The sequence below is a fragment of the Eptesicus fuscus genome, chromosome 11 (genome assembly GCF_027574615.1).
Source record: "Eptesicus fuscus isolate TK198812 chromosome 11, DD_ASM_mEF_20220401, whole genome shotgun sequence".
In the NCBI taxonomy this organism is placed as follows: domain Eukaryota; kingdom Metazoa; phylum Chordata; class Mammalia; order Chiroptera; family Vespertilionidae; genus Eptesicus; species Eptesicus fuscus.
Genome location: NC_072483.1, coordinates 51,004,764 through 51,032,161, shown reverse-complemented (window position 1 = coordinate 51,032,161; position 27,398 = coordinate 51,004,764). Strand labels below are relative to the sequence as shown.

Sequence of the window (27,398 nt, the reverse complement as noted above, 5' to 3'; positions counted from 1 at the left end):
ACTGTGGAGGCGATGCTGGCGGGGATGAAGCTGAGGGAGGCGCGGCCGAAATAGGGTCAGGGGTTCGTGCTGCGGGGGAACAAGATCGGACAAATGGTACGGAGAATCCTGGAGTTGGAAGTCGGCCTTTTCTGCCCGTTCTGCCCTCTCACACTCCCGCCACCCCCCACCCCCACTTTTTTCCCGGTGGGGCGGGGCTGAGGTGTGGGTGCGTATTGATTATTGTATTCCCACCCCCACCCCCACCCCACATTTCACCTCCCTGGATGGACTGCGGAGCCTCTGTTGGGAAATAACCTGTGTTTTGTATTGATGCCCTAGGGACCGGAACCGAGTGTGTGTGTGTGTGTGTGTGTGTGTGTGTGTGTGTGTTCTATGTTCGCTCGTTGAACCTGCACCGGAAGGAGGGAGAGGGTGTAGGAGCTGGGGACTATTTGTGTGCCCTTCTGTAGTATGAAATTGTCCTCGTTTAATGGGGAGTCTTAAAAACTAGTGAAGCCAAGAGTAACACTAAAGTGCATATGCTGGAGTAAAGGGGATTACTCCTGATGGAATTTAGGCCTTTTGACTAATCCTTAAATTATAATGTGAAAGCTACAATTTCTTAGGAATTTTAAATCATGGAAACAGTAACAATGCATGAATTTAATATATATATATTTGAAATGAGAACAAAAACTCTTCCTCTGAGCACATGTTGTCCTATTTGAAGAAATTCATAATCACTGGCATTGTCAGGAATAGCTTTTCTAGGCATAATCTTTAACCATGTATGTATCCTTGGCCTTTTGTACCAAAGCTCTGAAGGTGAGAAGCTTGTTAAAAAGTCAATCCTGTAGGGGTAAGTGCCCTGAAAGACACCTACAGTAGCAGTTATATCTCTTAATTAAATGTGTTACACTGACTGAGGAATCCATTGCAAACATTTTTTTTTTTCAAAGTTCCAAGGAACACTGATGTGAAGTATGTTAAAAAATCAAGAAACAGAGTCAAGAAAGTCCATGCATCTTCAAGGCCACCAATTGAATTATAATTAAGAGTCCTAGTCTTTGTAAAGTAATTATGAGAATCTTCCAAATTTATTGTGTGTTTGTTGCTTTCCTAAAACATGTTTAAGCTTGCTTTTAGAAGATGCTACTGCCATTAAGTTTTTAATTATTTAAAATACAATATTGTGATAATTTCAAATTTAGGTGTTTGTATTTACTGACAAGTAAGGAAGGAGTTTCCAGAAAGAGACTTTTGCATGTGTGTTTTTAAGGTATATAATCATGCATTCCAGAAATTCCTGCATTTACTTTTTTACTTGGGAGTATTGGTTTCATGTGTTGTTGTTTTTTAAATATATTTTTATTGATTTTAGAGACGAAGGGAGAGGAAGAGGGAGATAGAAATATCAGTGATGAGAGAGAACCATTGATCGGCTTCTCCTGCACGCCCCCCACTGGGGATCAAGCCTGCAACCAGGGCATGTGCCCTGACTGGGAATCTAACCGTGACCTCCTGGTTCATAGGTCATTGCTCAACCACTGAACCACACCAACTGGGCTGTTTCATGTTTTTAAACTAAGATAATAGTAGAAATGGTTATTATGTAAGCTCTTTAATATTTTGCAGGGATACTTTTTATTAGTATTTTACTTCAGGATTTAGAAGCTATATGAATATTAAAAAGTTACATGATATGCGTCAAATGTCTACTACTTAAAACTAGCATTGCCCTAGCTGGTTTGTCTCAGTGGATAGAGAGTCAGCCTGCGGACCGAAGGGTCCCAGGTTCGATTCCAGTCAAGGGCACATGCCCGGGTAGCGGGCTTGATCCCCAGTAGGTGGCGTGTAGGAGGCAGCCAATCAATGATCCTCTCTCATCATTGATGTTTCTCTCTTCCCTCTCCTTTCCTCTCTGAAATCAATAAAAATGTATTTAAAAATAATAAAATAAAATAAATTAAAACACTAGCATTCACTCTTAAGAAATCATCTACATTTTTTCTACCTAAATTTTGTATTTTGAAAAAGTTGGATTTCAATGATTTTTATGTTCTCTGCTGGTATGTTGAATTGTTAGATCAAGTTTGTGGATCATACTGTGTCACCGAGGGCAAATAATAGAATCTCTCATTTAAGAACCAGGGAATAACAAAAATTGGATATGCAACTAATCCTTGTAAAAATCAGTACTTGTTATGCTATTCTCTGTAACTAAACTGTACTGTACAAAACCCCCAAATTTCCCTTGTAGTCAGTTTAACATAGTATTTCTGTATTTAACCTATACTCACCCCTATTCTTTGAGGCTAAGAAATTATCTAAAATGCTGCATGTTCTCTTAATGTTTTTAATAATGAGGTAGTAGTGACAGTATTTACATATTTCTATCAAGGGGTAAACCCCATAAAACATTTTATTTTTTTTGTTCTGATTCTTAAGCTCTGGATTAAAAAGTATAGCCCTAACCGGTTTGCCTCAGTGGATAGAGCATCAGCCTTCGGACTCAAGGGTCCCAGGTTCGATTCCGGTCAAGGGCATGTACCTTGGTTGCGGGCACATCCCCAGTAGGGGGTGTGCAGGAGGCAGCTGATTGATGTTTCTCTCTCATCGATGTTTCTAACTCTCTCTCCCCCTCCCTTCCTCTCTGTAAAAAATCAAAATATATTTTTTAAAAAGTATAGAATAAGATATAGTTTCATAGAAATTTAAGGGAGTTTGTGGATCTTTAAAGTCAGCAATAATTGGAATTATTTTGCATATATTATTATAAATATATATCATATAATTATATATACATATATACCATTTCCATTTATTCTTTTTAACAACCTTAAAACTGTTGTCTTTATTTACATTTTTAAGTACATTTAGTGATGCTGTTTTTTTCCTTAGCATTTTGAAGTGGTAATAAAGTGATTAAAAACTTTTTGTAACAAGAAAGGATGTAAATAAGTAGAATGTTTTGGGTGCAAGGCCTAGTCATGTCTGTATTCTGTATCTTAAAAATAGTGGTTCTCAACCATTTTTTCTGTCTTGGTATCTAAGGAATAGAAAACACTCTCAATACTAGTAGTAGGTATTACCACCGAGATTCTCAATAAGATTAATGGGGAAAGACAGGGTGAGAATGATAATAATTAGCAAACGCCATTTGGCAAAATACCAAGTGCACTTTGGCAATTTTGGTAGTATATGGTTACCTTAATGTATAATTAATTAAATTTATAAATATGTTCCCTAAATGTTCTTTAGTTCTTTAGTTCATCTAACTGAACCTAAACCTTTGCTATTTCAGTTTTATAGCTTGGTGGTTTTTTTAATTCTACTGTTTGGACTAGTGTGTTTCCTTTTATTTATTGAACATTTGTTAGAATAGTGTTACTAGAAATCAACTCCAATTTTGCCCTATTAACAAGTAATCATTTTCATTTTATTTTTTTGTTAATCCTCACCTGAGGATATTTTTCCCATTGATTTTATTTTTATTTTTAGAGAGAGTGGAAGAGAGAGGTCGAGGGAGGGGAGAGAAGGAGGAGGGCGAAAAAGAGAGCAAGGGAAAGATAGAAACATCGATGTGAGAGAGACAAATGGATGGGTTGCCTCCCTCACTGGACCAGAGTTGGGGATTGAACCTGCAACCAAAGTATGTGCCCTTGACCAGGAATCAAACCCTTGACCCTTCAGTGGTTCTCCTGCCAGTGCTCTAACAACTGAGCCACACCGGCCAGGGCCTTTTTCATTATTTTTGTTGCCTTCTAATTTGTGCATGTATGTTATAGTTTTTACAGAATTATGATACAGAATTTTGTTTTACTTTTATATCATTAACATTTTCCCCATATTATCTAAATTTTATAACATGTAATGATTATATGACATTTACCAAATGACAGTTAAAATGTCCTCAATTTTAAATGCCCAATAGGAAAATAATTATCTTCACTTTTTGCCTACTTTAACAGTGAATTGAGCATCTCTGTGCATGTACTTATTTTGAATTGCTTCCTTTGGATACTATTCTCAAATGAGATGACTTGGTCGGAGGATATAAATGTTTCTCCAGTTGCTAATTTTTTGCTTTCCCAAACATTTGAACAAATTTACACCATCCGAATATGAATGCATCCATTTTGTTATAATTTCACCAACTTTACAGTTGTGCTTATTAACAAAGAATTATGTAATTAGGAATTATTAGTGGGAATAAGTTGCATTACTTAGCAGTTTGATTTAGTTGACCATATCAATCTCTAGTTATTTGTCTACCAGTGATCTATGTGCTGGAACAGATATACTCCATATTTTCTGTCATTCCATTGACTTTTTCTTAAAGATTACTAAAAATTTTGACAGTCTAATAATAATCCTTAAATTTTATGCAGTTTTACATAGATTGTATGTGGCATGTCTTATGCTAGTTTGTTTTAATATAACACTTTGTGAACTATAGATTTATGAGCTATTAAAATTCATAATGAATTTCCATATAGGTAACCTTTGAAATAAAGAATATGCATATTATATAGCCAAATTGAGTTATTGCTTCCTCCATATCATTTTTCTGGTACATAATAAGCATGTAATCAATGTCTTAGGAAAGTTATTAGGAGCCAGGTTGTCATGGTTCTACCACTTATTATCTGTGTCACCTTGAGCAAATAATTTCTCTGTGCTTGATTCCTTATCCTTAAGAATAACAATATATAACTTCTAGCTTGTTGTGATAGTTGAAATAATTAACATATATACAATGTTTGAAACACTGTCAGAAACTTAATGAATGTTCAGTATGTGCTGTGGTAATTATTATTGTTAAAGTTCACATAAAAAAAATAATAATCTATTACAGCCCCTCCTGGCACATGTGTGGTGTGACTTGAAGGCAGACATCAACCATCTATTTGGTAGCTTTGGCAATATATTTGGTTTTCCTAGGAATTTATAATTTGTGGTAGAATTTACCACCTTAGAATTTTCGTAAATCCATGATAGAGGATATATCATCTTTTTTGTTTCATATATGCCCCTTCACCCCAAGTCAGGCTTTTCTATATAAAACACATGCAGTATAGCATATCTATATTTTGTGATAATGGAATTATTTATGATTTCCATAAAATCCAATTCTTATTTTCTGTTCTGTCAATCCCACTTGTAAACATTTCAGAGAGACCTTCCATTTCTTTCCCACTATAGTGGAAGAGATGATTAAAGTACCACATTTCTAATGTTCTTTTGAATTCTTTACCAACTTTTCAACTAATATAACTACATCATTAGTTCTTGACCAGTGTTGAAAGTCACTGGTGTCTTTTATCATTTTTAAGGAAGGTTTTTAATGATTGTTGAAATATAGGTGTTTAATTGATGGTTATTTCTATAGTAATATCTCTTTCACTTCCTTGAATTTTGACACACTTTGAGAGGAGTTGAGAGAGATGAGCTTACCATTGTTGTAATGGGAATTGTACATAATTCATACCCTCTCTTATTTGTGGCTTCTTCATACTGAGGAATTATTTATATACTCTTAATAACAATGACAACTGTGAATTGTTGTAATACTTGGGGAGCTATGAATTTGTTTTCTTTTTACTTTTACAAAAGACAGGTTTTTAGTAAGAAAACAAAAACAATGATAGATAAGTACATTTTATACATCTACCTTGAACAAAAACAATTCATTGCACATTACTCTATATTATTTTATACTAGTGCCCCAGTGCACGGATTCGTGCACATTGAAATGAAATTAATAGAAGGTGGCCAGCGGGGCGGGACTGGGTGAGATGGGCTGGACATGCCCTGGAGCCAACCTCCTGAGGTCCCTCCACAGCATCTGCGGAGTGAGCGGGGTCCCTCTGGCAGGTGGGGTCCCTCAGCCTGGCCTGTGGGGATCCGGCTGAAACTGGCTCTCCGACATCCCCCAAGGGGTCCTGGATTGTGAGAGGGCGGTTCTCGGGTGACACACCCCGGAATCGGGCCCCCTCCTCTCTTGTTCTGGGGTGCATCACCCGAGAACCACTGCTGCCAAGTCACCACAGCTCAGCAGCTCCTGCATTGAGCATCTGCCCCCTGGTGGTCAGTGAGCATCATACCTACTGGCTGAACAGACAGTTGGACCGTCGCTTAGCCTTTTATATATATAGATAACAGATACGATTACCAAATCTAAAATGTTACTAGTAAAAACTTGGATTAGCACTGTTCATGTTCATAACCATTAGTCTGTAAGTTCTTTGTATTTATATATTTCTAGTGAGCTGTTGTAATTTTAAACTATAAAACAAGAACTTGTTTGTCTTACCTTACCTAGTGATTAGAGGTCTGTGAATAATCAAAACTCACCTTAAAAATGAAATTTAAGTTGGACTTATGTTTTTTATTAAAGAATATTTTGAGATATGGGGCTGACATCACTTCAGATATTAATAATGTATTTTCATGAATACAATATTGAGAAAAGTCTGTGATACTCTTTATGTGTCCCATTAACTTTGAGGAATTTCATCAGAACTTTAGTATACTCATGGGAGTTGTGATATGTGTGAAGGACATCTGTCATGTCTGCTGTGATTGGGGAAAAATTAAAAATTGCTGCTTTCCCTGTTAAAGCTGGGCTTATATTTTTCTTACATCTCAGGACTTTGATTTAATTACATTGATGAACTAAACGTCATGTACCAAATAACGTTTGGGTTAGAGGTTAATGTAAAAATCTTCTAAAAGTTAAACTACACATGTAGGTCTCAGTTTCTAGCTTTAAAAATAAAGAAGGCAGTAAGTGTAGGATTAATTAAGCATTAGGAAAATGTACACTTAAAGTCAAAATAAAATGCAGTGAAACTTCTAATAAACTTACTGGATACTGTATGAGTACCATGCACTGTACTATGTATTTTACATATATTTCACTTATTCTTTTTTGGCAACCCTGAAACTGTTATATTGTTTCTTACTAGAGAGGATTGCAGTGAAATCATACTATTTAAAATTTTCCTAATAATAGAAATATTGAAAAGGGAATGAAGTCCTTCCAGCTCATAGCTGCAGGTTTTCCCAAACTCTTCGTTTAAAGTTTGTTATTTTGTTGTTTCCAAAGTGAACTCTAGGATTAATTCATGCATTTTTGTGGTGCTTGACCAAGATAGCCTATATAATAAAAGCCTAATATGCGAAGTGTCTGGTCGTGCAGTCAACCAATCAAAGCATAATATGCTAATGATATGCTAAGACTGCTCAACCACTCGCTATTACGTGCATTGACCACCAAGGGGCAAACAATCGACCATCGACCAGTTGCTATGATAGGCACTGACCACCAGGGGGCAGATGCTCTGACTGGTAGGTTAGCTTGCTGCTGGAGTCCAGCCGAATGAGTGAGATGGGCCAGACATGCCCTGGAGTCCTCCTTGGTTCCTCCCTGGCTGGCCAACCTCCTGCATCCCTCCCCAGCCCCGATTGTGCACTGGTGGGATCCCTTGGCCTGGCCTGTGCCCTCTCGCAACCCAGGACCCCTCGGGAGGATGTCGGAAAGCCGGTTTCGGTTCGATCCCGCAGGCCAGGCCGAGGGACCCCACTGGTGCTAATTTGTGCACTGGGCCTCTAGTAAGGAAATAATAGCACAGAGAAAACTCTGTAAGATGCTGATGCCCTTGAAGCCTTGAGATACAAGCTTATCCTCCTGGGCACCTTAGCTTAGGGTCTTCAAAGCCAAAACCAATATGTTGGCAGAGCTGCATTTCTATTTTGGAGTCCTTGGGGAAGAATTCACTTCCAGTTTCATTCAGATTGTTGGCTGAATGCAGTTGTAGGACTGAGATCCCTCCAATCTTGCTGACTGCCAGGCAGGGCTGGTCTTTGCTGCCCCCTTCAGTAATGGCAGATCAGGTCTCTCCCACACTTGTACTTTGTGACTGCGGCTTCGGCTGCTGAATCACTGATTCCAGAGGGAGGAAGTTCTCTGTTCATGTAATTAGATTGGGCCCACTGGATAACCCAGGTAATCTTATTTTAGGATCTGTAATCTTTTTACATCTGCAAAGTGCCATTTTGCCATATAACATAACCTATTCACAGGTTCCAGGAATTTAGGTGTGTGCATCTTTGGGGGACCATTCTACCTACTACACTCATATGTACCTGTAAAGAAATTTGATTTAAAAAGTTGAAAAAAGTATAATTTCTGGCCTCTCTAGATATTTTTTTAAATTTCTTTATTGACTAAGGTGTCACATATTTATCCTCATCCCCCCATTCCCATCCCACACCCCTCCCCACGGATGCCCCCACCCCTCTGTTGTCCTTAACCTTTGGTTAGGCTCGTATGCATGCACACAAGTCCTTTGGTTAATCTCTCCCCCCTACCCCCATCCTCCCCTACCCTCCCTCTGAGGCCCGACAGTCTGATCGATGCCTCCTTGTTTCTGGGTCTGTTCTTGTTCATCCGTCTATGTTGTTCATCATTTCCCCTAGATGAGTGAGATCATGTGTTACTAGAAATATACTTATAAGAACCGAATGTGAGACGAGCAATAATAGTTATGCTGACAGGCAAATGAATCACTCTGTAGTGAGTTTCTTTCTGGACCAACAGTTCTTTTGAGACCCAATTTCAATGTCCACCAGTTCCTTATGTGTACATGTCAGCACTGACTTTTCAGTTCTGGATGGTGGACAAATGGTGGTAATGCAGGTCCGACTCCCTCTGGTTTGGTCTCACCTGGACCCAGGGGTGCGCGGCCTCACCCGGACCCAGGGGCATGCGGCCTTACCTGGGCCTGGGATCCAGCCTCATCCGGACCCAGGCGCACGTGGCCTCTCCCGGACCCAGAGGCGCGGCCTCACCCAGACCTGGGACCCAGCCTCACCCGGACCCAGGGGCGCGCGGCCTCACCCGGACCCGGGATCCAGCTTCACCCGGACCCAGGGGTGCGTGGCCTCACCCGGACCCGGGGGCGCACGGCCTCACCCGGTCCCAGGGGCGCGCAGCCTCACCTGGACCCAGGGGTGCGCGGCCTCACCCGGACCCGGGATCCTGCCTCACCCAGACCCAGGGGCGCGGCCTCACCCGGACCCAGGGGCATGCGGCCTCACCCGGACCCGGGACTCAGCCTCACCCTGACCCGGGTCCCAGCCTTGCCCAGACCCAGGGGCGCGCAGCCTCACCCGGACCTGGGACCCAGTGGGGCTTCGTCTTCTTGATCCCAATTCCTGTCGGTCAATTCCCTCTCAGCAATTCCTTCGGCCATTTTCTCAAAGTTCCGGGGCAGCTGCCGCGGAACTCGCTGGGTGGCGGGCTCGGCAAAGCTCCGGTGCGCCCGGTGCATGGCGGCGGGCTGGTCCGAGGTCCCTGCGGCGGCACGTGGGTCTGCAGCGGCAACCAGTCGCCGGGTGAGCGCACCTGGATCCGGGACCCAGTGGGGCCTCGTTTTCCCGATCCCAACTCGCATCGGTCAGTTCCTTCTCAGCAATTCCTCCGGCCATTTTCTCAAAGTTCCGGGGCGGCTGATGCGGAACTCACTGGGCGGCGGGCTCAGCGAGGCTCCGGTGTGCCCAGTGCGCTGCGGCGAGCTGGTCTCAGGTCAGCAGCGGCGGCCAGTTGCCAGGCGAGCGCTCCTGGATCCGGGACCCAGCGGGGCCTCGTCGTCCCGATCCCAACTCCCATCGGTCAATTCCTTCTCAGCAGTTCCTCCGGCTATTTTCTCAAAGCTCCGGGGCAGCGGGCTCGGCGAAGCTCCAGTGCGCCCAGTGCACGGCGGCGGGCTGGTCCGAGGTCACTGTGACGGCGCTTGGGTCTGCAGCGGTTGGCCGGTCGCTGGGCATACGCACCTGGCCGCTTCCGGGGCGCAGAGATTCTCGAAGGACTCGGAGGTCAGCAAGCGCGGAGTCTCCCACCCCATGTCCCCCAGGGGCTCATCTGTCCGTGCTCGGTAGCGAGCGGAGCCGTCCCCTCAGCCGGAGACCGCCGGGGGAACCGCGCTGAGCACATTCCAGGCCACCATTGTGTCGCCAGAGCCGTAGTTCTTAAAGTGTGATCTTTGGCTCACCGGCATCAGCATCATCCCGCGTCCCCCTCTCTTTTATTCTAGTTGTAGAGCATCCACTCAGCCAGCCCTCCGGTGGTTCTGGATGGTGTCTGCTCTGTTTTCCAGTTGTAGTTTCAAAATTGTTGTGGTAGGCAACAATCAGGCGTCCGCCCTATGCCGCCATATTGGTCTCTCCTCTCTAGATATTGATACCACTATTTTGTAAGTATACAGTTTCCAAGGTGATTTGATACTGTTATTGATTTTAAAAACAAACTTGACTTTCCATGCTGATAGCACTCTTGCAAACAATGTGAAGTTCCTAACACCTGTCAGTACTTTCTGTACGTGTGGCAAGCATCCACCCTACAAAGTCATACAGTACAAGAAGGGTAAGGATTCTCTGTATGTGCAGGGGAAGTGGCATTATGACGAAGCAGAGTGTCTGTGGTGGGCAGACTAAGCCAGTTTTCCACAAAAAGGCTGAAACTACGAAGAAGATTGTGTTGAGGCTTGAATGAGTTGAGCCTGACTGCAGATCTAAGAGGATGCTGCCTATTAAGATATGTATATATTTTGAACTGGGAAAGTAAAAGCCAAGTGATATAAGTTGCATGTTTTGTTTTATTATGTGACAATAAAATCTTGATATGTTCACTTAAAAAAAGTTGAATTCATATATATTTTTTAAAATATATTTTATTGATTTTTTACAGAGAGGAAGGGAGAGGGAGAGAGAGTGAGAAACATCGATAAGTTGCCTCCTGCACACCTCGTACTGGGGATGTGCCCACAACCCAGGTATATGCCCTTGACCGGAATCGAACCTGGGACCCTTCAGTCCGCAGGCTGACGCTCTATCCACTGAGCCAAACCGGTCAGGGCATGAATTCATATTTTTGAAAATATTTTTATTGACTTCAGAGAGGAAGGGAAAGGGGGAGAGAGATAGAAACATCAATGATGAGAAAGAATCATTGCCTGGCTGCCTCCTGCAGGCCCCCCACTGGGTATCAAGCCTGCAAACCCAGCAGGTGCCCTGACTAGGAATTGAACCATGACCTCCAAGTTCATAGGTCGACTCTCAACCACTGAACCTTGACAGCCTGGCAACAGTTGGAAACTTTTGTTGTTCCTTTTCCTTTTTCTGTTGAAGTTTTATTTAATTTACACTTCTTTAGCAGTCTTACTTGAATCCAGTGTATTTTAATATTTTAAAGTAATCATTGATCACCTTATTATCTCTGCAACAAATATAAATTAAACTTTTCAAAGTTTCTTACCGATTTCCCCTTGTTTTGTTCTCTTGGAGCTCTCTGTCAGGACAATTCATTTTTGGAGAATATTGTGCGAATGGAAATCATTAAATGAGGGTGTTTTTTATTGTTACATTCATTACACTATGCAATGTATCTGAATTCAGAATGTTCCTAAATATAGGGCAAAACAGTATTCTTAAAGCCATGCTTTGTGTGTGTGTGTGTGTGTGTGTGTGTGTGTGTGTTTCTTAAATTTTATTGATTTTTTACAGAGAGGAAGGGAGAGAGATAGTTAGAAACATCGTTGAGAGATAGAGAGTTAGAAACATCGTTGATATCAGCTGCCTCCTGCACACCCCCTACTGGGGATGTGCCCACAACCAAGGTACATGCCCTTGACTGGAATCAAACCCGGGACCCTTCAGTCCGCAGGCCGACGCTCTATCCATTGAGCCAAACCGGTCAGGGCAAGCCATGCTTTGTTTTAACAAAAATATTTGTAAGACAGGAAAAGACACAAGTCTGACGTTTAATGGTACCTTGATTAATGGAGGCTTTAAGACATCTTAAATTATCTTTTGTTTTGTTCCCTGGAGGATTTTACAACCTGGGCAATGTATTGTAATAGATTTGATCTGAGAGAGAGAGATGGGTTTCTTTTGCAGTGTGGAAGACTGAGGACTTAAGGAAAGTAGGCAGATCATTTTTAGGAAAGCAAACATAGGGAAGTTGAAGATACTGGAATTGATTTTCTTAAAACTTGTTCAGATTTTTTTTGGAAAGTCTTATATACACTGTTTGAACACTGCTGGTTGGAGAGAATGTACCCCTTTTGCCTAGCTCCCATCCTCTCACAAGGTCAGAAGCCAACTTCTCTCTTCCAACCAAGATTGCCTTTGAGTATGTTAGACTCCTCTGAGTCCATGTCCAAGAAAATTCCTTTCTCAAACTACCTTTTGTGCCCTATTTCCTGGGACAATATCTACCTTTTTCCAGAATACTTGCCTTGCCATTAGCAGTGTTTGCCCCCTTCAGCAGAGATCCTACCCCTTACCCACAGGTTAGTTATATCCAAATATAAGAAGTACGTACACAGTAGTCAGGATAGAGTAGAAACGAGAGTCTTTCTTGCTTCTGGTATTTGCATCAGTTTTAAACATACCATACTAAGGCTATTTCAGCCAACTTTATTCAAAGTAAAGTGCAACCCTTCTTTCCAACATTCTGTACAAGAGGGAAATCTCTGAAGTTCATACATGACCTAAGAATGGGAGAGGAAAGTCTACTTTCCCTTTTAACATCTTGCTTCTGAGTTCACTGCCTTTCCCTAGTGCATTTTGTAACTGAGCTTTCTGCCAAGTTCTTACCCAATCTCACCTTGGGCACTCCCTTGCTTACATAATGGTCCTGTATAATTCTGTGTTTTGTGGACTGCTGGGATGAGTTTATCCTCCTAAAGTACAACTATATAGATTGTTTCTTTACTCTGGCATTGTTACTGTGGTCCTCAGATTTCCCCCTCTGTCACCACAGATTGTCCTTGCATATTTAGAGTAGTCCTTGTGGACATTGGTCTTGTTCCTTTTTTTTTTTTTTTTAAATTTCTTTATTGATTAAGGTGTCACATATTTGTCCTCATCCCCCCATTCCCATCCCACCCCTCTCCCCACGCATGCCCCACTCCCCTGTTGAACTTAACCGTTGGATAGGCTTATATGCATGCATACAGGTCCTTTGGTTGAACTCTCCCCCTCCCCCCACCCTCCCCCTACCCTCCCCTATCCTCCCTCTGAGGCCCGATAGTCCGATCGATGCCTCCTTGCTTCTGGTTCTGTTCTTGTTCCTCAGTCTATGTTGTTCACCTTTTCCCTAGATGAGCGAGATCATATGTCACTAGATATATACTAATAAGAACTGAATGTGAGACGAGCAATAATAGTTATGCTGACAGGCAAATGAATCAATCTGTAGCGAGCTTCCCCCTGGACCAACAGTTCTTTTGAGACCCAATTTAAATGTCCAGTAGTTCCTTATGTGTACATGTCAGCACTGACCCCTCAGCTCTGGATGGTGGACAAATGGTGGTAATGGAGGTCCGACTCCCTCTGGTTTGGTCTCGGCCGAACCCAGGGGCACGGCGTCACCCGGACTAAGGGGCACGTGGCCTCACCCATACCCAAGGGGCGCGTGGTCTCACTCGGGCCTGGGACCCAGCCTCACCCGGATGGATCCAGGGGCGCACGGCCTCACCCGGACCCAGGATCTGGCTTCACCCGTACCCAGGGACGCTTGGCCTCTCCCAGACCCAGGGGCACGTGGCCTCACCCGGGCCTAGGTGCACGAGGCCTCATCCGGATCCAGGGACACATGGTCTCACCCGGACCCAGGGACGCTTGGCCTCTCCCAGACCCAGGGCCACTTGGGCTCACCCGGGCCTAGGTGCACGAGGCCTCACCCGGATCCAGGGACACATGGTCTCACCCGGATCCAGGGACGCTTGGCCTCTCCCAGACCCAGGGCCACTTGGGCTCACCCGGGCCTAGGTGCACGAGGCCTCATCCGGATCCAGGGACGCATGGTCTCACCCGGACCCAGGGACGCTTGGCCTCTCCCAGACCCAGGGGCACGTGGCCTCACCCGGGCCTAGGTGCACGAGGCCTCACCCGGATCCAGGGACACATGGTCTCACCCGGACCCAGGGACGCTTGGCCTCTTCCAGACCCAGGGCCACTTGGGCTCACCCGGGCCTAGGTGCACGAGGCCTCACCCGGATCCAGGGACACATGGTCTCACCCGGACCCAGGGACGCTTGGCCTCTCCCAGACCCAGGGGCACGTGGCCTCACCCGGGCCTAGGTGCACGAGGCCTCATCCGGCTCCAGGGACACATGGTCGCACCCGGACCCAGGGACGCTTGGCCTCTCCCAGACCCAGGGCCACTTGGGCTCACCCGGGTCTAGGTGCACGCAGCCTCACCCGGATCCAGGGACACTTGGCCTCTCAGACCCCGGGGCACGTGACCTCACCCGGGCCTAGGCGCACGAGGCCTCACCCGGATCCAGGGACACACGGTCTCACCCGGACCCAGGGACGCCTGGCCTCCCCCAGACCCAGGGGCACGTGGCCTTACCCGGGCCTAGGCGCACGAGGCCTCACCCGGATCCAGGGACACACGGTCTCACCCGGACCCAGGGACGCCTGGCCTCCCCCAGACCCAGGGGCACGCGGCCCCACCCGGGCCTAGGTGCACGAGGCCCCACCCGGATCCAGGGACACATGGTCTCGCCCGGACCTAGGGGTGCGTGGCCTCTCTCAGACCCAGGGGCACGTGGCCTCACCTGGACCTAGGTGCATGAAGCCACCCGGACCCAGGGGCGCGTTACCTCTCTCAGACCCCTGGTCGCGTGGTCTCACCCGGATCCAGGGGCTCACGGCCTCACCCGTACTCGGGACCCAGCCTTACCCGGATCCAGGGGCCCACGGCCTCACCCGGACCCAGGGTTCAGATTCGCCCGGACCCAGGGGCACATGGCCTCACCCGAACCCGGAATCCAGCTTCACCTGGACCCAGGGGCGTGTGGCCTCACCCAAACCCAGGGGCGTGAGGCCTCATCTAGACCCAGAGGCGTGTGACCACATCTGAGCCCAGAGGCTCGCAGGCTCGCCTGGACTCGGGTCTCAGCGGGGGTTTCGTCTTCTTGATCCCAATTCCTGTTGGTCAATTCCCTCTCAGCAATTCCTTCGGTCATTTTCTCAGAGCTCCAGGGCGGCTGCCGCAGAACTCGTTGGGTGGCGGGCTCGGCAAGGCTCTGGTGTGCCCGGTGCCCGGTGGTGGGCTGGTCCGGTGTCGCTGCGTCGGCCCTTGGGTCTGCAACGGTGGCCAGTCGCTGAGCGTGCGCACCTGGCCACTTCGGGGCATTGAGATTCTTGAAGGACTCGGAGGTCAGCAAGCACAGAGTCTCCCACCCCATGTCTCCCAGGGGCTCGTCTGTCCGTGCTCGGCAGCGAGTGGAGCCGTCCCCTCAGCCGGAGACCGCCGGGGGAACTGCGCCGAGCACGTTCCAGGCCGCCAATGTGTCGCCTGAGCCATAGTTCTTAAAGTGTGGACTTTGGGTCACCGGCATCAGCATCATCCTGCGTACCCCTCTCTTTTATTCTAGTTGTAGAGCATCTGCTCAGCCAGCCCCCCGGTCTTTCTGGCTGGTGTCTGCTCTGCTCTCCCGTCGTAGTCTCAATATTGTTGTGGTAGGCAACGATCAGGCTGCCGCCCTATGTCTCCATCTTGGTCCTCCTTTGTACAGTTAAGTCTTGATTGTTGTTGGTGTCACTGGGAGGAATTGTCCTCCAGGCCAATTGGCCGTGAGGACCCTCTTTGTCCATATAGGAAGAGTTGCTGTGCAGGAGACATGTTTGTGGGCCGGGTCTTGATGCAGCAATGCCTTGGCGCTCACTGAGTCTGCCTCTAGAATGCCTCCCTTATGCAAGTGATTGAAATCTGGTGTCATCTCCCACCAACCATTAGATGCCCTCGTTTCTGGGTCTCCAATGCAGTGTGGGTCAGCCACTACCTGAGGCACTCAGCAGGAAAAAGCTTCTGCTCAGCTTGGCTGGGGCGGAGCTACAGGGTGGAGCCTACAACCTTGGCTTCCTGTCAGCCCCACCCTATGAGGCTCCTGTGTCTGTGTCCCTCTGTATTCCTTGCAAACACCTCTGAGAGAAACGCGCCCTGGAGTTTCGCCCACTGCCAAACAGTCCAGTCCCTCCCCTAATGAATCTGGACTCCCAGATTCTCGCCTGGAACTGGGTTTCAGTGCAGTTGGAACTGGGTCTCAGCGCAGTCTGGCGTCCCTGTCTCCTTCCCAGCAGGGCCACCCAGTGGCGCAGGCAAAAGTCCGTCCTCTGCGCACCTTCCAGTGCGCGCGTCTGGAGCCGCCGCTTCTCTGTGCCTCCGCCACCACAGCCCAAATTCATTCCCCCAGCGTGCGCCTGGCTTCTCAGCATTTCGCCCGGAACTGGGGTTCAGTGCAGTCGGAACTGGGGTTCAGCACGGTCCTGAGCTTATGTCTCCTTCCCGCTAGGGCAGTTCAGTGGCGCAGGCAACAGTCCGTCCTTTGCGCCCCTTCCCGTGCGCGCCTCTGGAGCTCTGCCTTCCCCCGCTCCTCTGTGCCTGCGCCCCACAGCCCAGATTCATTCCCCCAGCCTGCGCCTGGCTTCCCAGGGTTTCGCCCGGAACTGGCGCTCAGTGCAGTCGGAGCCGGCGCTTAGCGCACTCCGGAGCCTTTATCTCCTTCCTGCCAGTGAACGCCGGCCAGGCCGTCAGCCGCCCCCTCCTCTCCGGCTCCATCCTCCCCGCAGGCGCGCGTGCTCGTGTCTCCGCCAGTTTCTCCATACCTCAGGCTTTTACGGCTTCCCCGACTGTCCCCATGGCCTTCTCCTTCCCCCCAGCTGTGGGCATTTCAGTCCGCCAGCTCTCCTGTGGTTCTGGACGATGTCCGTTCTGACCTCTAGTTGTGCCTTTGAAATTGTTGTGCCCAGCTGCAGGTTAGGTGTTTCACCTATGCCGCCATCTTGGTTTCTCCCCTGGTCTTGTTCCTTGATCACTGGCAGGACTTGCTGCTTTTGAAAGCTCCCTTCAGTAGACTGCTAAGGCAGCTCTACAGGCATCCAGCCATCTCACATTTTAGAATGAAGTGAATGAAACAACTAATTGTCCACTAATATTCATTCTTTTCTTTTTCCTTATTAGCTGAGCATATGGTGACATAAAAAAATATATTTCCCAGATTTCCTGCTAGCTGTGGCCATGTGACTTAAGTTCTAGCCTATGGAAGGTAAATAGAAGTTTCCTGTGAGATTTCTGAAAAATTTCCCTAAAGGGAGGCTATTGCTTATCTCCTTATTCTCCTTCTTGTTGTCTGATCAAAAGATGTAATGACTATACCTTCAGCAGTTACATGTTAAGCGTGGCAAAACAACAAAATATAAAGAGCCTAGACCAGTGGTCGGCAAACTCATTAGTCAACAGAGCCAAATATCAACAGTACAATGATTGAAATTTCTTTTGAGAGCCGAAAACCGACTTCTGCGCATGGGCCACGAAGTTTCAATCGCACTGTATGTGCGCGCCGGCACGTGGTATTTTTGTGGAAGAGCTAAAGAGCCGCATGTGGCTCGCGAGCCGCAGTTTGCCGACCACTGGCCTAGACTAATGATCACAGTTCTGGACTGCGTGTGTTTATATGAGAGAAGTACACTTCAGAATCATTTAAGCCATTGTTATTTTGAGTTTTCTGTCACTCACAGCTGAGCCTAATTTTGATTCAGGTATACAAAAGTCAAGCTGTTTCCAAATAAGAATCACATAAACTAGGTCCCATGGATATTGTTTCTTCTGTCAGTGTTGGTAGGACTGACAGAAGAAACACTATAATCTGAACTAACAATTTTGATGCTCAGATTTAGCACTGCCATTTCACCTGTCGTCTGTGACTACCTCTCCCTTCTATTATGGTAAAACTAGAGGCCTGGTGCACAAATTCGTACATGGGTGGGGTCCGGCCAGCCCGCCCTGATTGGGGTCATCGGGCCGGGCCGCCCAGAGGGAGGGGATGCAGGAGGTTGGCATATTAGCCTTTTATTATATAGGATAGATATAATAAATATATTATATTCATTTTTCTCCTTTCACCAAGATTCCACTGCCATACTTCCATCCTTAAAACTTACTACTCTCCTAAGTGGTAGTGTACCTGGAGTTATGGAGGCCACAAGATAAATATTTTCCTGGAGCATTGAAGACTTTGGAGGGAACCCTAATTTTTATATAAAAGTAATAGCATGGAAGGCAAAATTCACATGCATTTTAAAATATAAAATACACATTTAAAAAATATAGTGGATGGAGTTGAACCGTATGAGCCATTTTCTTTCGATCTCACAGAGTAATGAGTTTACTCTTTTCTGCCTCTTAGAAGGAAACCTGAGAAGCACTGCTTACCTGCCTAGAACTGGGAGATTCCTGGCAGCAAAGTGACTAAAGCTCATGGCCCACCAACTAGAAAGGTAAGAAATTTTAAATTTTTAATGCAAAAGTATCTTTTTATTTTGTGATTGTCTCTCAGATATTACTGAATTCAACAGATATTTCCAGATGGTAGTCCTCAGAATGCTGGTGTTCTACCATATTGATAAAAAAATTTTAGTAATAAAAAAATTCTGAGGTTCAGCAAATTTGAAAGTGTCCTTTTGGAGCTACTATGCATAGTAGCACACTGTATACTTACATTGAAGTGTTTAATTTTGTTTAACCCAGAGGTTCTTAAACTTTTCTGATTAGGGAGCCTTCTATATAGTACAGGGTCCTAATATGAAAGTTCCAATTCTCCTAGGATTTCATAAGGATAGTAACAGGAGTTAATCCGTGACACATTTTCTACATTTCAAAAATATTTCACCCACTCTAAGGCAGTACAGCTAACTAAAATGTCAAAGTTATTTGCTTTTGGCTTGAATTATATCAGCTAAGTTTAGTACCATGATTAGTTCATGCTGATCAGAAACATTTAATAGGAAGTTATAATATTCAAACATTTACCTTTATTAAATATATCTGTCGCAGCCGCAGTGTGCTGATGTTAAAAGATACAAAGTACAATGAGTTCTGGTCTCAAGCCATTTATAATTTGGGGATGTAGCTTCTAAAAATAGAAAGAAAATACTGATTTATTAAATGTGGCCCAGCATACAGAATCTTTCAGTTTGGCCTGGTGATAGACTTTGTCAGATATATCAAGATACACAAGCAAACTGGCATATATTTTGTTGTATCTGAATATGGAGATTCAGATCAAAAGAAAAGCTGTATGTAAATGTACATTTGCTCTAATTTTGATAAAAATTTAGAAAATAATTTTAATGTACATATATATTCGAAAATAAAAAATTTTCAGCAGGTATAAGGAGAAAAGGGTGGCAACACTCAATAATTTTTTCTTATACACTGATACCTACATTAAATAATTTTGAGCTACCTGTCCAACTTAAATGTTCAAGTCTACTGATTTGGTTAGAATTATTTCCATAAAATGTAAATTCCATGAGGACAGGTATTGTGTCTATATCATTGTACTCTGGAATCTAGCACAATTCCTACCCATCTGCACCTACTCAATAAATATTTAATCACTAAATGACTAAGTAAATGAGAGATCTGAATTTCAGGTTGGGGGTAGAGTGGATGGAGGAATATCAGAGGTGAGTAGTGTTAACGATGAAAGGGATAGGTGAGTGGGAAATGAGGCTGAGAGAGGGAGCTGATTAAAAGCCTGCATAACTAGAGCCAGGAGATGAAGAGGCAGCATAAGATTGGGATAGGAGGTAGGAGGCAGAAGGCAGTTTATGCAAGGGTCTAGAACCAATGTAAGGATATGAGGTTTTATCTTAAGAGCATTTTTTCATAAGCAGGTCCTTTTCTCTCATTTTGATTAGTGCTGCTTGACTTTAGACCATTATTCTCTTTCCTGAGGTTAGCAGTAGATTGTACTGGTTTTCTTCTGTATAGTATTGCCCTCTCTAATCAATCCTTCATACTTACATTAGTGATCTTACCAATATGCCCCTTTTATTATCTAATTCACCTGCTTTAAATCTTTTCACTTTTTTACAGCAGGGTTAAGCAAGCTTTATCTTTAAAGGGCCACATAGTAAATATGTTAGGCTTTATGGGGACCACATATGGTCTCTAGATTTTTTTTTTTAATTTAATTTACTTATTAATATTTAGAGAGAGAGAGAGAGAGGAAGGGGTGTAGAGAGAAACATCAGTTTATTGTCCCACTTATTTATGCATTCATTTGGTTGCTTCTTGTGTATGTCCTGACCAGAGATCGAACCCACAGCCTTCGTGTATTAGGACAATGCTCTAACCAACTGAGCTCCCTGGTAAAGGCTCTGTTGCTTATTTTTCTCCCCTCTCCCACTCTCCCCCCAACCAATTAAAAATGTGAAAAACTTTCTTAGCTGAACATTTTGGCACAGGGCCCTAGTTTATAACCTCACAGTGGAGGTGGGGTGGGGTGATAAGTATAGAATTGAAACTCCTTGCCAAGGCACTAAAGGCCCTTCAAGTTGTGCTTCCCTCTTGCGTTACCGCTCTTCCCTTCAACCTATGTTTCTACACTTCAGCCGTCAGAAGTTCTTAGAGACCCTTCAGTGTATTCTGCTTTATTGTGCTTTCTACATGGTGTTTCCTCTGCCAAAACATCATCTCTAACTGGCTGGTGCCTCTTTCATTGAGGAGACTAAGCTCAGACATTGTTTCCTTCAGTAGTCTTTCCAAACTCTTTTTCTAGGTGTGGCCAGGTACTGTCTTAGTTAGGGGATAGAAAATCAGATAAATCCGGGTTAAAAAAAGTAAAGGAGCTTCACACTCAGGATAGAGAAGACTCTCTCATGACCCAATCATAAGCATAGTTAAGCATCACAGAAACTACGTTCCTTCATACTGGCTGAACTGTTTCTCATATCATTTTCTACTCCATTGTGGTGTATGATCAGTATGAACCTGAGAGAAAAATATCCACCAGTCCTGAGTATGATTTTGAATCTCTGGTGCCCACCTCTGTTTGGCTGATTGTGTTTTTCTTTTATAAATTTCTTGAAGAGGTAATCTGATGGACTTAACTTGGCCAAGTGTCTCCCCTGGTTCACCTGAGCCAGGTATGTCAGGGGCATGGATATCTAGGATTGCCCTTTACTGTGCAATCTCTAAGGGCACTGTGAGTGCTGAGGAAGATGACTGCTCCAGCATACCCTTCTTTCCCCATGTTCCCTTAGTGTCTGTGTATCTATATATATAAAAGCCTAAGTGACTGGAACTACCGGAACACCAGAACGACCAGAACGACTAGTTGCTATGATGCACCTTGACCACCAGGAGGCATACAATCAATGCAGGAGCTGCCCCCTGTGGTCATTGTGCTCCCACAGCCAACCTCCTGCGCCGCCAACCTCCCCTGGTCCCTCCCCGCAGCCGGCCAGCCTCCCACGGTCCCTCCTCCCTGTCCGGCAGGCCCCAGCCAGCAGGCCCTGGCTAGCAGCTGGCAACTGGCAGGAAGAAAGGCCCTGGCCAGCAGCCAAAAGGAGGGCCCGGCCAGCAGCCCGAAGGCCTCAATTGGCCCTGATCGCCAACCAGGCTTAGGGTCCCCACCCGTGCATGAATTTGGTACACCAGGCCTCTGGTATCTTTATAATTATGTGTATTATTTTCACTTGTTTGTCTTCCTCACTAAGCTGATTTTGAGAGCGAAGACTATATATATGTCTTATTCTTAATATGGTATTGGGTACACAATAGATGTTTTCCAAATAAATTTCATAAATTATTTGTATTAGAAATGTTTGGGAATGATGTATATTGTATTAAACATTTAATATTATTCTTATTTTAGAAATCTGCTTTGAAACATTTTAAAGGTAAGAGGTTAACAACAATTTTAGTTCTGTAATCGACTAACTAGAAAATCAGTTAAATTCACAAATTTTTTAAATATTTTTTTTATTGGTTTCAGAGAGGAAGGGAGAAGGGAAAGAGAGATAGGAACATCAGTGATGAGAGAGAATCATTGATCGGCTGCCTCCTGCATACCCCCTACTGCGGAGTGGAGCCCTTGACTGGAATCAAGCCCAGGACCCTTCAGTCCGCAAGCCAAGGGTCTATCTACAGAGCCAAACCAGCTAGGGCTAAATTCACATTTTAGAACAGGGGTCCTCAAACTTTTTAAACAGGGGGCCAGTTCACTGTCCCTCAGATGTTGGAGGGCCGGACTATAGTTTAAAAAGAACTATGAACAAATTCCTATGCACACTGCACATATCTTAGTTTGAAGTAAAAAAACAAAACGGCAAAAACACCCGCATGTGGCCTGCGGGCCATAGTTTGAGGACGCCTGTTTTAGAATATAGAGGTTTCTGAAGTTAGTCACCAGAAATTATCTCCTATTTATTTTTTAAGATTCATTTACTCACATTATTTTCTAAAAAGTGAATTAGTTTTCTTTTTATTTGTTTTTAATAGAAATGTTAAAAAGCAAATATTTTTGTCAGCTGAATTATTTGAATGACAGAATTCAAAATGGCATGGGAATATTAATACTGCAGCCTAACAGATCATCTAACAGCTTTAATGCACATTTTATATTTTTTTAAAGGAAACTATCCTTTGGACAGATAATTGTCTAATATCACACCTTGAGACTTCATTCAGATATAGAAATTGTTCTACTATAGTATTAATCTGTTTGCTCTTAACCTTGCAGTACAGAATACAGTTTTTCTATTCTTTGATGTCTCATAACACGAAAGTTATAAACCAGAAACAAGCAGAGAATTGTTAGAGAATCCATATGTTTTATGGTATTTTTCTCATATAACTACTGGTAAAAACTACCTACTAATTATATAATGGTTGTATAGTAAATTATTATAGTGCATATTAATATATTACTACCATCTAATTTGCACATCACATTTAAGTTTTGCCATTTATTCCAATAATGTCTTTTATATTTATAGCAAAAAGATTCAGCTGGAATCTCACATTGCAGTTAGTTGTTATGTCTCATTGGTCTTTTTCAATATGAAACAGTTCCTCAATCTTTCCTTGACTTTGATGACTTTTGGAGATTATAAGCCAGTTATTTGGAAAAGTTTACCTTAATTTAGAGTTGTATAACATTCTTCATGACTAAATTCAGTTAATGTATCTTTGATATGACTATCATAGAAGTGATAATATATCCTTCTTACTCATCTTATCAAGGCACATGGTATTGATTTCCCCTACTTCTAGTGTGAATTTGGATACTTGAGTAAAGTGATGTTTGTCAGATTTTTATACTATAAATTACCCTTGGCTTAAGTAATTAAAATGTATTTTATAGGGAGATAGAATATATTCTGTCTTGTCAAACTTTCAGTTTATTCTTTTATATCAGCATGGATTAATGGAATACTACTTTATTCATGATATGAACCATTAATGCCATTATTTATTTTGATTCTCAAATTGTCCTAGATTTGGCCACTTTCTGGCCAGATTCATATATAAGTCCTTCTTTACTTTCTGGCTCAAGATATTCAAAGCCCATCCTGTACTTTCCCTGCCCAGCCCTGAGATCTGCCAAATTTTAAAGTTCCTTTCAGTGGAGAATGGTATCTAGACATCAACATCTGGTTGCTAAGTGGGCTTATTGCTAAAGGGGTATCAATGTTCCCAGACCCTCTCAGGGTGCACAGCTAGGGAAATATATGTGTTGTCGTCTATATTTCTGTATTTTTATATCTATACTAGAGGCCCAGTGCACAAATTCGTGCACGGGTGGGGTCCCTAGGCCTGGCCGGCGATCAGGGCCGATAGGGGCTTGCTGACCGGGGGGAGGGACTGCGGAAGCTTGGCTGGCCACGGGAGGTTGGCTGTGGAAGTGCACTGACCACCAGAGGGCAGCTCCTGCATTGAGCTTCTGCATCCTGGTGGTCAGTGCGCATTATAAGCGAATGGTTGACCCGTCGTTCCGGTTGTTCGATCATAATGGTCGCTTAGGCTTTTATATACACTGAGTGGCCAGATTATTATGATCTCTGAACACATAATAATCTGGCCACTCAGTGTAGACTGACCACAGAGTTGGGATTTTAAAATAAGGTTTTTCCATGTATAAGAACTGCATTGTGGGTAGTTAGAAAGAAGCAGAGGACTTACTAGCCAGAGGCTGGGTGCCAATATCTCCTGGTCCCTTGACATATCAAGATTTGTAAGCTTTCCCTTATACATAAGTACACTTAGTGGCCAGGTTATTATGTGTTCAGAGATCATAATAATCTGGTCACTCAATGTATATAGATGGAAAGTCATGAATTCATAGCAAATCTCATCTCGTACAAAGGTTCATTATGTATAATTATCTTCACCCACAATGTGAATTTACCTTCACCTACCACATCCTTGGTAATAGTTACTTATTCAGTCAATTCCTGTATATAATGAATTACCTGTTGTTAACAGGCCCTCTCCTCCTTACCCAGTAGATATCCTCTGCTTGGGCCTTGATATCTTTTGCCGGAATGGTGCCAACCCTGTTCCTTACCTCATGTGGATGCCTCCTCATCCTACTTGGGCATTGACATCCCACATCAGTATACATACCCCCTCCATACACTTTCCTCAGCCAACTCAGACTCCCCTCAGGTCCAAACCCTATTCCCACCTTGCTCGCCTTGCCCAGGCTCTAACACTATGCTGGACTATCCCTCAGTGGCCTAAGCTGCCTCCTATGAAGACACCCTTCCTCCCCCCCTTGGAGGCTTGGCTTTCATATTGACTTTAAGTTATAGGAAATGGTTTGCCAGTTAATTTCTCCCATTTTCTTCTGTTCATTTTTCCTTACAGTGTTCTTCTTTACTATTTTCTTACTGGCATTTTATATTATGTGTGATTTTATTTGATAAAGGCTCAGTTGTATAACTCTACAAGTCACAGGAGAGTCCTTTGTACTATTTTTTTAAAGGTGGTTTACCTAAAATTTTGGTATAATTGGTAGGCATAGAATAGCAAGGTATAATAGCTGGTATGCTTAGTAGAGCAGGGCTTACCATTTGGTAGGCACAGTATAGCAGTTGAAAGGTTTTTGTCTTATTTTTTACCTGGAGTAAGTTATTTCACTTTTGGGAACCGCTTTTATAGGTTGACTAGTTAGGACCACATCAGGAACCCAGTGGAGGTACATGATCAGAAATCTATATCATAAGAAAGAGCCTATGATATATATTCAAGAAAGAGAATTTTGTTCTAACATTTTATTTTTTAATAATCAGCAAAGGAAGTATTTCACAGATAACCATTTTACATGTATGAAAAAGTTCAACCTTATTACTATGTCAAGATATGCAACTTGAAAATTAGGTGGGTGTTGTTTTTTCACTAATCTGAAAAAAGTGTTAAAAAATAATATATACTGTTGGTGTGGGTGTTGAGGAATGGGACTTTTCTGTATACTACTTGTAAAGTAGGAATCAATATTATATATTTGAGGGCAGTTTAGAAATATAAATCCAAAGCCTTAAAAATATGCCCTCAAAACACTAGTTTGAAAGAATATATGCACCCCTATGTTCATTGCAGCATTACTTACAATAGCCAAGCTATGGAAGCAACCCAAGTGCCCATTAGTAGACAAGTGGGTAAAAAAACTGTGGAACATATATAAAATGGAATATTACTTGGCCTTTAAAAAGAACGAAATCTTGCTCTTTATAACAGCATAGATGGACCTGGAGGGTATTATGCTAAGTGAAATGTCAGTCAGAGAAAGATAAATACCACATGATTTCACTTATATGTGCTATCTAAAGAACAATATAAACACACAAACAACAGAAACAGACTCATACATAAAGAGAACAGACTGATGTTGCCAGAGCGGGGAGGGGGATTGGGGAACTAGATGAAATAGGTGAAGGGATTGAGAAGTACAGGTTGGTAGTTACAAAATAACCATGGGATATAAAGTACATACAAAGTAATATTGAATGTAAACTATAATTGAAAAAAATAAAAAAAACTTTTAAAAAGTAAAAAAATATATATATGCCTTCTCTTTGACAGCAATTTCATGTCTATAAATTCATCCTGTGGAAATTATTACAGATATTGCACAAAAATTTGTCCTCAAGGATATTCATTTTTGATGAAAATTGACAAAAGAATTAGTTAGAAATAAAATCTAATATTTAATGTTACTATTATTTAATGATGTTGCAGATTTTAGATAATTGCATTTTAAAGGAAGTTGTACTCTTTTTACAATTTTTATTTATTTTTTTAAAGTTTTTATTGATTTCAGAGAGGGGGGGAAGAGAGATGGAAACATCAATGATGAGAATCATCCATCAGCTGCCTCCTGCACACCCCCTGCTGGGGATTGAGCCCGCAACCCAGACATATGCCCTGGCCGGGAATCAAACTGTGACCTTTTTGTTCATGGGTCCACGCTCAACCACTGAGTCACACAGGCTGGGCACTCTTTTTTTTTATTATTGTTTAAAGTATTACATATGTCTCCTTTTTCCCCCCATCGACCCCTCCCTGGCCACTCCCAGCCCCCAGGATAAGCCCCCACCGCCCCAGTGTCCATTGGGTATGCTAATATGCATCCATACTTTTTTAAAAAATCCTTACTTGAGGATATGTTTTTTATTGATTCCTTCCCAACTCCCCCCCCCCCCCCCCCCCCCCTTAGGGAGAGGAAGTGAGGAAGGGAAGGATGGAGAGAGAGAGTTGAGAGAGAAACATTGATCAGTTGTCTCCCTCACGTGCACTGACTGGGGATCAAACCCACAATCTAAGTGTGTGCCCTGACTGGGAATCAAATCTAACTCACAACCTTTTTGGTGTATGGGAGGATGCTCCAACTAACTGAGTCACTCGGCCAGGGCCCTCCTGTGTACTCTTTATGACAGTGATTTTTCCCTCTAGTATAGTTTGTGGATGCTTGCCAAAGAGAATGGTATGGTATATTAACAGTTCTCTGTCTGCATTCATTGACTTCTTCAACAATTTATAGTTTAACAAAAGCTTCCCTTCCAGGCTTTCCTATGAACATATTTTCAACCTTCCTGTAAAAGGAAGATAAGCCTGGATTTAGAGGCTTGAGATTCAGTTAAATTAACAAAGAGATGGCATTTAAGCCTGACAGAAGAATTATCATTTATGTCTCAAAGTGTTTCAGCTGTTATATTTACAGCTACCTCAGCTAGGTATTAGAAAAATAGTAATAAGGAACTGAAATTTTAATTGGGTGTGTAGGAAATAGGCTGATATGTAGGTAAGGAACTTCTTTTATAGAGAAAGGGGACAATTGTGGTAGGGGAGTGGAAAGGATGAGAGAGAAGGGCACCAAGAGTTCAATCTCTCAGAAGGCATTTCTAGAACTATCAGAGTGGTCCCTGCACTACCTCTATATTCTTATAGTATTTTAACTCTCATTCTTACCAAAGGAATTGAAATTAGATTTCTGTATTTTTCTTTCTTCTGATAGACTAAAAGTTTCTCACATGTAAGCACTTTT

The 27,398-nt window shown here is 43.5% G+C and overlaps 1 protein-coding gene across 1 annotated transcript in view; it reads left to right on the top strand.

Annotated features, from left to right (window-relative positions):
* Positions 1-27,398, top strand: part of ATF2 (activating transcription factor 2) — a 93,337-nt gene that overhangs the window by 618 nt on the left and 65,321 nt on the right. The window contains exons 2-3 of the mRNA XM_054722958.1: positions 18,249-18,339; positions 21,726-21,750. The gene's annotated coding sequence lies outside the window, so the exon portion shown is untranslated. The remainder of the gene's footprint in view (positions 1-18,248; positions 18,340-21,725; positions 21,751-27,398) is intronic.